This window comes from Manis javanica, chromosome 5 (genome assembly GCF_040802235.1).
Source record: "Manis javanica isolate MJ-LG chromosome 5, MJ_LKY, whole genome shotgun sequence".
In the NCBI taxonomy this organism is placed as follows: Eukaryota; Metazoa; Chordata; class Mammalia; order Pholidota; family Manidae; genus Manis; species Manis javanica.
Genome location: NC_133160.1, coordinates 79,650,153 through 79,663,746, shown reverse-complemented (window position 1 = coordinate 79,663,746; position 13,594 = coordinate 79,650,153). Strand labels below are relative to the sequence as shown.

At 38.0% G+C, this 13,594-nt stretch overlaps 1 long non-coding RNA gene across 1 annotated transcript; it reads right to left on the bottom strand.

Moving 5' to 3' along the window:
- Positions 1-4,732: 4,732 nt before the first annotated feature.
- Positions 4,733-13,105, bottom strand: LOC118968870 (uncharacterized). The gene is made up of 3 exons (XR_005056715.2): positions 12,100-13,105; positions 7,657-7,894; positions 4,733-5,648 (listed from the first exon to the last, which is right to left on the bottom strand). It is a non-coding gene; the product is annotated as an uncharacterized lncRNA (long non-coding RNA).
- Positions 13,106-13,594: the final 489 nt, after the last annotated feature.

Here is a 13,594-nt window from a genome sequence, read left to right as displayed (position 1 = left end):
TTATTCTAATGGTTTTTTTGGTGGAGTCTTTAGGGTTTTCTAATGTAATATCATGTCATCTGCACATAGTGATAATTTAACTTCATCCTTACCAATTTGGATGGCTTTTATATCTTTGTGTTGTCTTACTGCTGTGGCTAGGACCTACAGTATTAAGTCGAATAAAAGTGGTGAGAGTGGACATCCTTGTCTTGTTCCCGATGTTAGAAGAAAAGCTTTTAGCTTTTCATAGAGTGTCTTATAAGGTCTTTGGTTTTACTCCTAGTAAGATATGGTGCCATTGGGGGTTACCAGCTGAAAAGTGACATAATCCAAATTTCATTGTATATGTTCTTTCACTCAGGTTTTACCACTTTTTGGATATGAAAGTTAAAAAAATAGAGTAAAATTGTGAAGGCAAATATGATATTATCTTTTGTTCTTTGAGTGATTATTTTTGGCCCATACTCTGGAATGATAGCAACTCATAGAGTGCACAGTCCTGGGAGAAAAAGATACCTAAGCCATGGGTCTGCCTTTGAAACCATCCACCTGGCATCTTGTCTTCTCAGTTCTGTGATGTTTGCAGTACACAGTAAGCATAATGAGGTTAACACCCTTTGAGAGTCTTCCTCAGTCAATAGTATGAAGAGCATAAAAATGTATGAGACCTTGCCTCAAGGAATTTGCAAACATTCACAGCAGAGGACAAGGAAAGACATACAGAAGTTAAAATTCAAGAATGATGGAGCAATAGTATTGATGTAAAATAGAGAAAGTTAATTTTTCCTGGGGCAGGTTAGTCTCAGAAAGACTGTTGCAAAATTAAGCTGTCACTAGTTCAAAATGCCATCTGTTAGGGACCACTGTCACCATATCAGTCATAGGTACTTGTCATCTGGAGCATTGCTTTGTCTCTGTTCCTGAAATTTGATAACTGGAAGTGGTAAATAGGGGAGCTTTTCTATTGTAGAGCACTAAATGGCAGGTGGTTTGGTCACTGAGTGTAAAGAGCTCATGTGATTTGAGAAGTAAGAACAACAATAATAATAATTAATATTTTTTGAGCTCTTACTATATGCTACATCCTTTCTAAGCATTTCCCATGTATTAGCTCATTTTATTCTTGCACCTCTAAGAGCTACTACTACTACTGTCCCTATTTCAATATCAATTGAAATTGATATTGATGTGAATATCAATAATATTCTCCAAATCTTTTAATTGGTAACTGAGGAGCCATAATTCAAGCCAAAAGAATCTGTACTCAACAAACAGCATGTTCTAAACTTCTCTACTGATACAGAGTGTTTACACTTCAACTTTTTCTTTATTCCCAACAAATAGATCTGAACTTGTTTTAGAAGAGCTTAAGCAGGGCACTGGAGGACTGGAAAAAGCAGTGACAGGTGTTGAATATCTTACCTTTCATTTCCACCTTTTGGATGCCAGGCTGTATGTGGGAGCAGGTACAAAAGTACCCAAGATATGCGAGTATACACTTTATTTGCATGATCACTATTCCCATCTCTTTCAATTAGGGCATATTTAGGTCTGATTAGCTTGATTTCTTTGTATGAAGCAGTTATATTCCTTACTCTGTCATGCTCTGAGAAGAATTCCTGTTCTTTAGTGCCAGCATACCCCAAGTCACAATATTTTCAGCGCTACAGGAGTGCCTTAAACAGCTTATAAAATGGATGTGGTGTTTAGCAATGAGGTTGTCCTTGGGACATGAGCTGTGCCACTTAGTAGCTGTATGGCCTTTGTCAAGTTATTTTTATCTCTTTGTAGCACAGTTTCGTCAGTTGTAAATGAGGATAATAGTACCTACCTCATAAGGTTAAATTTAAAATATTAAATGAATTAATATTTTAAAGCAGTTGGAACAGTTCTTGATACATAGTGAGCATTGATTTAAAAGTAAATTAAAAATATTATTTTCTATGTTTATAATTCCAAATAACATGTATTTTTCTGTTAGCCAGAATAATCTCATTAGAACCACAGAACTAAATATGTCCCAAATAACACTTTAACGTGTTTTAAACCATTTGATCTTTATAATACCCACTTGGATGAGTAAGGATATATTACGCCTTATATTTTTCCAATGAGAAATTTAAGGTTTATGGTGATTAGGTGAATTGTCCCTGGTTGTTCATCTAAAGGTGGATTAAAGGTGAGCAAAAGCTAGGACTTGAATGTATGTCTGTCTCACTTTCTCCAGACTTCTTGTCCCACCATTCTATACCACTTCTTTTCAGGAGTTCTATTCATCTGTGGTGAAGAGTTTATCCACCAGCATGTCTTTTGGGATATGACCGAGTGCAAGGTCATATCTTAACTTGTTATATTGGAAGACTGTGTGTTCCAGCAAACTCAGACTTTCTTATCCATTTTTTGTATATATTTTTATTTTTCCCCAAATAATTTATTTTAAGCCATGTTTAGCTTAAAATAGCAAGTTAAAAACAAAAACCAAGGAAACAAAAAGAATACATTCCTTTGGAAACAAAGAAAATTACTTTTTATTCTGAGCAATGAGACAGTGCCACCTAGTGGATTTTTTCTAGATAGCTGAGTTAAGAAACAAAAATGAGAGGCGGCAAGAAGATCCAGATGGAAAAGTGAAATAAATCGAAAACAAAGAAGTGAAAGATGTAAGACACGGGGTTTATTTACCACCTTAGAATGTCTAGTATTCTGTGAACCACTCATCAGTGGAATGTTACACTGGAAAGTAAGTGCCATAATTTTTCTGTTCTGTTTATTATTGTATCTTCCAAAACCAGAAGAGTGCCTGCCACATAGTAGGAACTCAGTATTTGTTAAGTGAATTAGTTGTTAAAGTGAACTTATTATTTTTAAATTAAGAATATTATATTTTTCCCTTTGCTGAAGAATTTTCTGTAGTTCATAATATGAAAACAAGATTTTCAGTTTTAATTGTAATTTGTAGTTTTCATGATAGCTCCTATTGTAAAATTAGTTTGCTAATATTTGGTGGAAATTGAAACAAATGTCTTTTAAGAACTAAAGTAAGGTTTATGGAAATATTTTTTTATGACTAGTTTGTTAAATTACTTGGGAAATGATAAGCTAATCTATAGAATATGGGAAAGCTAGGTGAGTGATGTTAATCAAGTGAAATTCAGAAGAGACTGTGAATTTAAAAAACAAAATATCAGGGAACAATCCATTCTTTAGAATTTGAATTTTATTTTAAAATTGGATATTCATTAAAATGACTCAAGATTCAAAAAAGTACAAAAAAGGCATATTGTGAAAAATTTCCCTCCCTATCTCTGTCCTCCAGCTACCAACTCCCTTACCTGGAAGCCACCAGTGGTTTTTTTCCATGTGTCTTTTCTGAGACTTCTTAGATGTTTGCAAGTGAATATGCCTTTCTATAAAATTGTACCTGTTATTACAAAGAACAGCTATACAAATTGCACCTATTATTATAAAGAACAATAATTGATGGAAGACTTGAGTTGTCTTAACTTTAATCATATGCCTTTTTCTTTCTGAGCTCAAAAGAGTTTATGATCTATTTTTTAAATTTATTTTTCAATTATTAACAAAAATGGCAATGTTTTCTTACTGAAAAAAAAATTCTCATGCTATTCCCTGGATTATGTTTAAATGGCAGTTCTTATTTTAGCTTTGTCAATTTATTAAATTAGTTTTTATAATAAATTTATATTCACATGTAAATTCACAATTCGAAATTATTCACATCGATTCTCAGTATGGTGGTTGACAAACAATTTTACCAGGTTGTCAATGTCCACCAAGTCATCTCATGTTTCCAGTGCCTTAGTAATTTGCAGCAATCATATCAGCAGGCAAGAGAAACACAATTACAGGCCTCTTACCTTATCAAATGTTATTTGCCTGTTACCCAGGCCAGATTTTGTCTAATTTCTTTATTTTGTTACTAAGAATATAGTAAAGAGACACAAGACGCATATTCATTTGATAAGTCACTTTTAAATACTCCTATGATACTAATACTATGCTAGAGACTATAGAAATCACTTATAGTTATATAGAGCATTTGTGGGACAAATTGTACCTAGGTACACACAAATAAAAAGGGCTAATAACATTTAAAAATTTGGCTCTAAATGAACACACACAGGGAATGTCTAATTATTTAAATTACTGGCACCAGATTGCTTCTAGTATTTGGTTATAATGAGAAGTGACGTCATTAGCATTTTTAAGACTCTCCCAAATGCTGGAGGCATTGTACAGAAAATCAGAATGCCCATTAATTTCATACACTGGGCTTTGGACTGTCTGACAGATGCTCAGTTAAATAACTGTTCTAGGACTTCATTTAGCACAACATCTGAATCATAGCTATAAGGCCAATGCATTATTTATATTTCAAATAAAGTAACCTAAAGTGAAGGAATCTATTGAAAGTCGAACTTCTATTTGGTTTTGCATGGGAAAGCAGCATTTTTAGTTCAGACAGATTCAAGCACATTGATTTGCCCTGGAGGCATCCATTCTGTCTTGGTGAAAACACAGCCACACAGGGCTTCTTATGTCAAGGCATATGATTTATGTATATCCTGGAGCACAGACTTAAATTCTTGCATTCTCATTAAGAACTTAAGATCAACGCGGGAAAGGGCAGATACTTTCAACCCCTTCCTGCTGGAGTCCAGCTCCAGTGAGTCCAGGAGTCCCTGAAGGAGAAACGGCATCGGCGAGTGAGGACACAGACACTAGCAAAGTTGCTAAACTGGCCTGTTTATTGGCAGAAACATCAAGCAATATATAAGGAATTGGTTACAAAAAATCATAAAATCATCATAAGGCATGTGTCATTCAGTGATTTATGGCATAATCTACTTCTCGGAATTATCCCCTGCTTTCCTAACCATGAAAGGTCATCATGTTTTGTTCCTCAAGATTTTTCTGTTGCTCTCATAGTTTTAGATTCTAATCTCAGGTTAAAGGCACCACAATAACTTAAAACTTGCTCAACCGGACTGCCACCTAGGCTTGCTGTGGGGCAGATTTTTTCCATAATTCCCTTAAACTGTTTACAGAAGAATAAGCAGCATTCATTCTGTTGATTTTGAGTATAACAATGCTTACTGAATTTCTATAGTAATGATTCATAAGGGGACTCTACCAAGATTTTTCCACCTGCTTTCCTGACCCACACCCCATGTAGGTCATCTCTTGTTTCTCCTGGGGGCCAAGTTGGCCTGGGAGCTGTACCCTGGATTCACCTGAACTTTCTTCTATTTCCCAGCCCAGGGATAACATCCCACCCATCTGGGGGAATGTGTAGGGCTTCATTCTCTCTTTAGATAAGGGAACTATCCTGTTTCACAAGCTGGGTTTGGGTTTTTATGATTGCTCTACTGTTCCTAACAGTCCTCTTCTCCAGGGGCATTTTCTGATTCACGAGGGCTGTTTGGACTGGGGAAATGGTCAATTTAAGCAATAGAAGAGATATCAGTAGCCTTCCTTTTGGAGGTCCGCTGTGTGGCATCTGTCCATCGGCCTCCTGGGCTGTGCCATCAGGCAAGCGGCGTAGGTTGGCTCCCGGCATCTCCCCCTTTTTTTATATTTTAATTTGAAGGTATGCAGCTCGGCTGCAAACTTCTGGATGCTGTTCTTTAAGAGCTTGAAGAGGACTGGAAGGAAAAGGAGAAGAAGGATAAGTAAGTCCACCACTAATAGCTACATTAATTAACAGGGAGGAAATATTATGTTTTGAAACATAAGAGGCAATATTATTAAAAAATCCTTGAGAAATATGAGAAGTGGAAAAATCTCTTTTGGCCTGATTTATATCATGAATCTCTTGGTGAAGTTTAGAAAGATCAATACTTAAATCAGTATGATTCCATATACCCATAATATGATTTCTAACCTTTTCCCAAGAATAAACAGATTCATTGACTTGAAGAGGAGTAGCACATATCCAGTGATAATCTGCATGGCAACGAAGTGCTAAGCGAACCTTTAGTGTCATTAGTTCATGACCAATAGTTAAAAGAGCTTCTTCTAAAGCATTAACTTTCAATTCTAACTTTTGATCAATAATTTCTTGTGTTGCTAAGGCTAAGGATATATTTTTGGAAAGCTGATCAGTAAATGTGGCGGTATGTGTTTCTTGGGTGAGTGCTACAGCTGAAAGTGAAAGGGAAGTAGCCGGGGTTATGAGGGTAGTAATTCCGAGAATTAGAGAAACCACAAAACGTTGACCACGGAGCAAAAGGAGACTAGTATCTCTTAGGGCTTGTAAGCCATAACTATCAAACCATGAGGAATTTAAAGTTACAGGAACCATTAAAATACGTAGTGTCGGTCCCTCCCTGCCTCTGACCCGCAGATAAGGAAGAAGACGCGATGAGATGTGGAAGACCTGAAAGGACCAGCCTGGGGACTCGAGGCATAACAGCGCAAGAGTGGTGCTGAAAGGGCACCCTTCGTATTTATTGAGCAAATACATGTTAGCAACAGAATTCTGTGTGGGGGACTTAATAGACAACCATTAACTGTAAACTTAATCATCGGCAGTCTCCAGTCTCCGAAGCGTAACGTCTTACAAGGTATTGAAATAATAGCAAGGGCAATTAGGTCACAGAAACTGTTTTGGTCTTGTTTGTGCTGTTCCTGATCACTTATCAGGAATTACAGGAAAAATAATCAAGTCATATATGATTATACATTTGATTTCTATACTTGATTTCTATATTAATCCCACAAGGGAGGATGGCAAACTATCGATATAATCTTAGCATTATTTTTTGCAGAAATGCAACTAGAAAGAATACAATGAGTACAATTAATCACAAACTTACCAACATCTTTTGTAATATTCATAGAGATATAATTTTAGGATAAAACAAAGGCATAAAGTGTATGTAAACAGGCTTGTATTTGATAAGTAGTTGTACTAGAAGGTCTATGAAGACTGACTGGACTAATAACTGCAATAGCTCGCCACAATTCTGACTGTAAGAAACTTTTACCATTTAGGAATGTGGTCAAAATGGGATGGACCCAAGCATTAATATGCCATCGGTTCACAGTTAGGGGCAAAGGTAGATAAGCGTCATTCCATTTGTAGCGAACATTTGAGGTGCGCAAATATGCTCTATAATCGGTAGAAGGACTGGGGGAACTCCAATCATAAAGAGAAAGATTAAACATTGGTATAGGCCTTTCAATTTGATAGGAATACATACATTTTCTCCATATGGGAAAGCCTATCTGGATTATTAAAAGTAGGGGAATCTGTTAATAATCCTTTAAGGCTAATGGGTAAACGCTCAGGAATTGTGGAAGTATTGGATGTAGTAAAGCAAATGGGAGGGGAACTAGAAACTCCAGAAGAGGAAAAACTGGAATTTATAATGGCCTGATTAAATTGAGTAAAAGATTGGGTTCCCCCTAACAATTGAGTAAGATTGGTACAAACAGGAATATCTTCATTTTCCCACTGAAAAGTAGAAGGGTTAGGTAGATAAGCCCAGTAAGATTTTCCAGATTTTTCGCAAGTTACCTGGCAGGTCAGGACAGCAAGCATAGCACTAAAAAGAGTTTTACTGGTAACGGGTAAACGTTGTCGACGGACTACAGCTTTGCTGCTTCTGACAGCTTCTTTAACTGGCCCCAGGTCGGAAGGTCACTTACTCGAGTTGATCTCGCGAACAGCCGCCGTGGAGGAACTGGATACCGACGGCGAGGTCTTTGGAGCTCCTGCAGTGTGAGGTTCTGCAAGAGCTGCACTAGAGGTTCCTCAAGGTTTCTTCTCGGTCGGGGACTTTCCGGAGGGGTCAGAAAGTTGTGTGGAGGAGGAGGTGGGGGCGGGTGAGGCAGGCGAGACATGTCTGATGAGTCTATCTGGTATCCACACGGGGGCGTCTGAGTCCTGTGGAAAAACACAAGCATATCCTCCCCAACATGTTAAAACATCAGGCCCTTTCCATTGAACTGTGAGCAGGTCTTCCCATTTTACTAAAGGTTTGGATCCTACAAATTAGGGTTCCAATGTTTTCCCATGGCCGCGTGTTCTGAGGAGTCAACATTAAGGTTATTAATGACAGAGTGCATGGTTTAGAATATGATGAGGTGAACTATATTTGAAGTCTCCCTCTTGAAATTTTGTGATTTGATATTTAAGGGTTTGATGAGCTCTTTCTGCAATAGCTTGCCCTTGTGGGTTATAAGGAATTCCTGTGGAGTGATGAATATTAAAGGTTTTGCAAAAACTGGCAAAGCTTTTGGAGGTATAGCCTGGGACATTATCAGTTTTTAAGTTGATAGGTATCCCAATGTAGGAAAAGCTTAAAAACAGATGTTGAATCACCTCTTTGTAAGCCTCACCAGTCCTTGCTGAAGCTATAATCACATGAGAATAGGTGTCAACAGTAACATGCACAAAACATAGTTTCCCAAAGCTGGGAATATGGGTTACATCCATCTGCCAAAGGGCGTTAGGCTTTAAGCCCTCGAGGGTTTACTCCTGATAAATGTGAATTTTCATGAGTAGGGCATATGGTGCAATTTCTAACAATTTGTCTAGTAGATTCTCAAGGAATTTGAAATTGATATCTTAGTGACTGGGCATTTTGGAGATGAATGTGATGTGATTCTTGGGCTTCTTCAATTGCTGAATAGATTAGAGTTCTTGTTAATTGATCTGCTAAAGCATTTCCTCCATGAAGGGGTCCAGGTAGTTTACTATGGGCTCTGATGTGGCCAACATAAAATGGGGTTCTTCACTTATGTATGAGATTCTGTAATTGTTTCAAATATTCAAATATGGTGGTTTTATTACTAGCAATACAGCTGTTTCAATATGAAGGAATAATTTCACAATATAGCAGGAATCTGTATAGAGGTTAAAGCTTCTATCAACAAGCTGAGAAAAGGCAAACAGAACTGATATTAACTCTGCTTTCTGGGTAGAAACTTCTTTTGTGGTTTGTACATGTGGCTGATTATCAATATTAGTAACAGCCGGTCCATTTGAGGAACCGTCAGTAAAAACCTAGGCAGCATCGGATATGGGGGATGAACTGTAAGTTTTTGGAAAAATAACAGGTAACAGGATGATGACAAATAAACTGTAACAACAGATTTTTTGGTAAATGGTATAACACTTGTCCTCTGTAATTACTTAATGATATTTGCCATTCCTCATTACTGTTTTGAAGAATTTCAAATTGATCCCTGGTATAAGGAATAACTATATTTGCAACATCTCTGCCAAACATTTCCTGACTACGTTTTCTTCCTTTATTGATAAGGGAGGCTACTAGATCTAGATAGGCCACTAATATTTTCTTTGCTGTATTAGATACTGGTAAATGTATCCATTCAAGGGGACCATTTTGCCATAAACATCCTATCGGAGTATGTGAAGTATGCAGTATTATTAAATCCCAAGGGCTATTATAGACAATTCTTTTTAAAAATGGAATGTTTAGTGCCTTTTCAACTGACTCTAGGGCTTTAGAGGCCTCAACAGTAAGCTCCCTCTTAGAAGTAGGGTCTGGGTCTCCTTGCAATATTTCAAATAAAGGTTTTAGATCTGAAGTAGATAGCTGCAAAAATGGTCTTTTCCAATTAATATCTCCTAATAATTTTTGAAAATCATTCAAAGTCTGCAAATGATCTTTTCGTAGCTATAAAGGTTGATGAAAAACTGTCTGTATATTAATAACTCTTCCTAAATAATTATAAGGTGGATCAGATTGAATTTTTTCTGGGGCTATTTGTAAACCACAAGTATTAAGAGCAGAAACAGTCTTGTCTAGCACTTCTTGTAAAAGGGCACAATCTGGGTGGGCAAGGAAAATGTCATCTGTGTAAAGGACTAAGTAAAGATCAGGGTAAAGGTCTCTAATTTCTTGTAAAGCACTGTCAACATATTTTTGACATAAGGTGGGACTATTATTCACATCTTGTGGTAAAACTTTCCACTGGTATCTTTGATAGGGTTGTTTAAGATTTTCTGAAGGGAGACTAAAGGCAAAGTGTCTGCAATCTCCAGGGCTCGAAGGTATAGTAAAAAAGCAATCCTGCAGATCTATGACAAGAATATTATAGTTAACAGGGATTGCAACTGGAGACGGAAGGCCAGGTTGCAAGGCTCCCATATCTTCCATAGTGGCATTAATGGCCCTCTGATCTTGTAACAGAAGCCACTTTCCTGATTTCCTTTTATTATGAATATGGGAGTGTTCTAAGGGCTGTTAGATGGCTCTATATGGCCTGCAGACAACTGCTGTTTAACTAAATCTCCGGCTGCTTTAAGTTTTTCTGTGGTCAGAGGCCATTGCTCAACCCAAACAGGGCTGTCATTTTTCCATATAATTGAGTCAGCAGCCTTAAGAGCAATGGCCTCTAAGATAGTTCCATTTTTATGAAAATTTGACCTGCAATCTCTGGCCCAATGGAACCCTTTCTGACAGTGAGGGCAAGGAGCCTGAGGAGGATTAACAGACTGAGTTTGTGGTGGAAGATTCTTTTGAGGACAGGTTGTACTAAAATGCCCCATCTGACTACATGTAAAACAGCTGCCATTTGGGCCCTTAGGAGCTTGCTTCTTATCTGATACCCTCTGTATAAACTGGGTATAAGTCTCTCCTTTTAAGGCTGCTGCTATTGCCACCCTCTGGATGAAAGCTGGAGTGACATCAGCACACTGTTTAATATATAATCTATAAGAGATCCAGTCTTACAAATTTCCCATAATAATGCTTGGCAAGTGGAATTGGCATTTTCAAAGGCCAGTTGTTTTATTAAGATGTTAGCAGCCTCCTCATTAGTAATAACTCTTCTAACTGCCAGTATTAATCTGGATACAAAATCCTCATATATCTCATCAGCTCATTGTTTTACTTCTCCTAATGTAGTTGTTTTTTCTGTAGTTATTGACAAAGCCCTCCAAGCGTTAACAGCATAGGCTGTAGCTTGTATTAAAGTTTCTTTTTCTAAGTATAACTGGCCTTGGGCTGAGTCATAATTACCCTTGGCAAGCAACATGTCTTTAGTTATATGGAACCTCCCTCTTGTTCTCTTGTTGTCTGATGCTTGTTTCTTAGCCATGTCTTCATATTCTGTCCTCCACAACAAATAATTCCCTCCTGTTAGACAGGCCTTAGCCACTTGAGTCCAATCATAAGGAGTCATCCAACTGTTGAATAAAGCCTCCAATAAGGTTAGGGTATAGGGAGCTAAGGGACCATAATCTTCACATGCAATTTTCAATTCCTTCAAAAGTTTATAAGGAATAGGCTCCCATGATATGTCCTCATTATCAAAATCCCCACTGTAAACCACCGGAAACCCATGGCAAAGTCTGTATCCCCTTCCATTTCTGCCTGCCTTAGAGCTGCTCGCACCCCAGTATGGGCCTTTTGTTAAAGGAGAAGGGGGTTGTGAAGGCTTCCCCTGCTCTGATTTTTTCCGGGGACAGTATGCAGAGACTTTGCGAGTGGGAGGCTTCCCATGTAATTGGGCTGCACCTATTCTGAAGGGGGCCTCCTCTTCATTATTATATCTGGTCGTGGCCTCCTCTAAGTCTTCCTCATCCTGCAGAGTCAATTCATCACCATATGGGGGGCAGAGGCTAGCATCCCCCGAGGTTTGCTACAGAGAGTAGCGGTGGTTTTTCCCCAGGGCTATTTTCAGAAAGGAAATTCTTCCTCTGAGGAAGGTTCTCTGCCTCTTGTTGTGGTTCTAAGACTTCCTTAATTAAATTCCACAGAGTAAAAGCATAAACAGGGACCTTTTCAGGCCCATTCTGTGTATAATATTCTCTAAGCTGATTTCCGACTTTATTCCACGTCTGCAAATAAACACTTCCTTTCTTCAGGGACCCAAGGACAACATTCTTGCACAAAGTGTAAAAATCTTGCTAATTGTCCATTGGTGACTTTTATATCTCTACCTCCAAGCATATGCATTAAAATTCAATGAAGAATCTTTTTCTTTCTTTAGACTCAATATGGCCCGTGACTTCTTAAGGAAACTCTGACTATCCACCTCTTACGCTGCCTATCTTCTACAGGGGGGTCCGTGGCACCCTCAGGTGAGGTCCTATCTGTTCCATGGTGCGGGGCTTACCTTCAGGTCCTTTTTCGGGCACCACCTCGTCGGAGTCCAGCTCCAGTGAGTCCAGGAGTCCCTGAAGGAGAAACGGCATCGGCGAGTGAGGACACAGACACTAGCAAAGTTGCTAAACTGGCCTGTTTATTGGCAGAAACATCAAGCAATATATAGGGAATTGGTTACAAAAATCATCATAAAATCATCATAAGGATGTGTCATTCAGTGATTTATGGCATAATCTTCTCGGAATGTTCCTCTGCTTTCCTAACCATAAAGGGTCATCACGGTTTGTTCCTCAAGATTTTTCTGTTGCTCTCATAGTTTTAGATTCTAATCTCAGGTTAAAGGCACCACAATAACTTAAAACTTGCTTAACTGGACTACCACCTAGGCTCACTGTGGGGGCAAGTTTTTTCCATAATTCCCTGAAACTGTTTACAGTAGAATGAGCAGCCCTCAGTCTGTTGATTTTGAGTATAACAATGCTTACTGTAATTTCTATAGTAATGATTCATAAGGGGACTCTATCAAGATTTTTCCACCTGCTTTCCTGACCCACACCCCATGTAGGTCATCTCTTGTTTCTCCTGGGGGCCAAGTTGTCCTGGGAGCTGTACCCTGGATTCACCTGAACTTTCTTCTATTTCCCAAGCCCAGGGATAATATCCCACCCGTCTGGGGGAATGTGTAGGGTTTCATTTTCTCTTTACATAAGGGGACTATCCTGTTTCACAAGCTGGGTTTGGGTTTTTATGATTGCTCTACTGTTCCTAACAGTCCTCTTCTCCGGGGGCATTTTCTGATTCACGAGGGCTGTTTGGACTGGGGAAATGGTCAATTTAAGCAATAGAAGAGATATCAGTAGCCTTCGTTTCGGAGGTCCACTGTGTGGCATCCGTCCATCGGCCTCCTGGGCTGTGCCATTAGGCAGGCGGCGTAGGTTGGCTCCTGGCACCTTTATGCTATTGTTGATAAGATTTTGGCATTTTTAAAGGTTGGGAAAACATATACTGAAAAATTGTCACAGGAATTTGGCTACTTTGTCATAAAAGTTATTAAATACATCTTGAGGTATTTATATTCTTCATTTATATCATACTCTTAAAATCATATAGCAGAAGAATAGTTAATATGGAAAGATGTTCATATTTTGTTGAATGAAAAAATATATGTATATTCACATGAATAAAAGGGAAAGCTGTACATCAAAATTTTGATAGAAGTCTTCTCCATGCTTTTTTTCTTCATTTAAAAGTGAGGATAATGACAGTACCTATTTCATAGGGTTGTTACAAAGATTAAACAAAATCATACTTATAAAATGCCTGGACAGCATCTGGCATAAATGGCAGCTATCGTTGTTGTTTTTATTGTTCTGTCTGTGTGGTGGTTTATTGATAATCATTGTATAGATTTATTTTCTTTTGTTTCCTTTATTTTCCTAATTTTTATAATAATAATTTTATGGTTAAGTTATTTAAAAAATCTATTGTCTACTTCTAGGATTCCT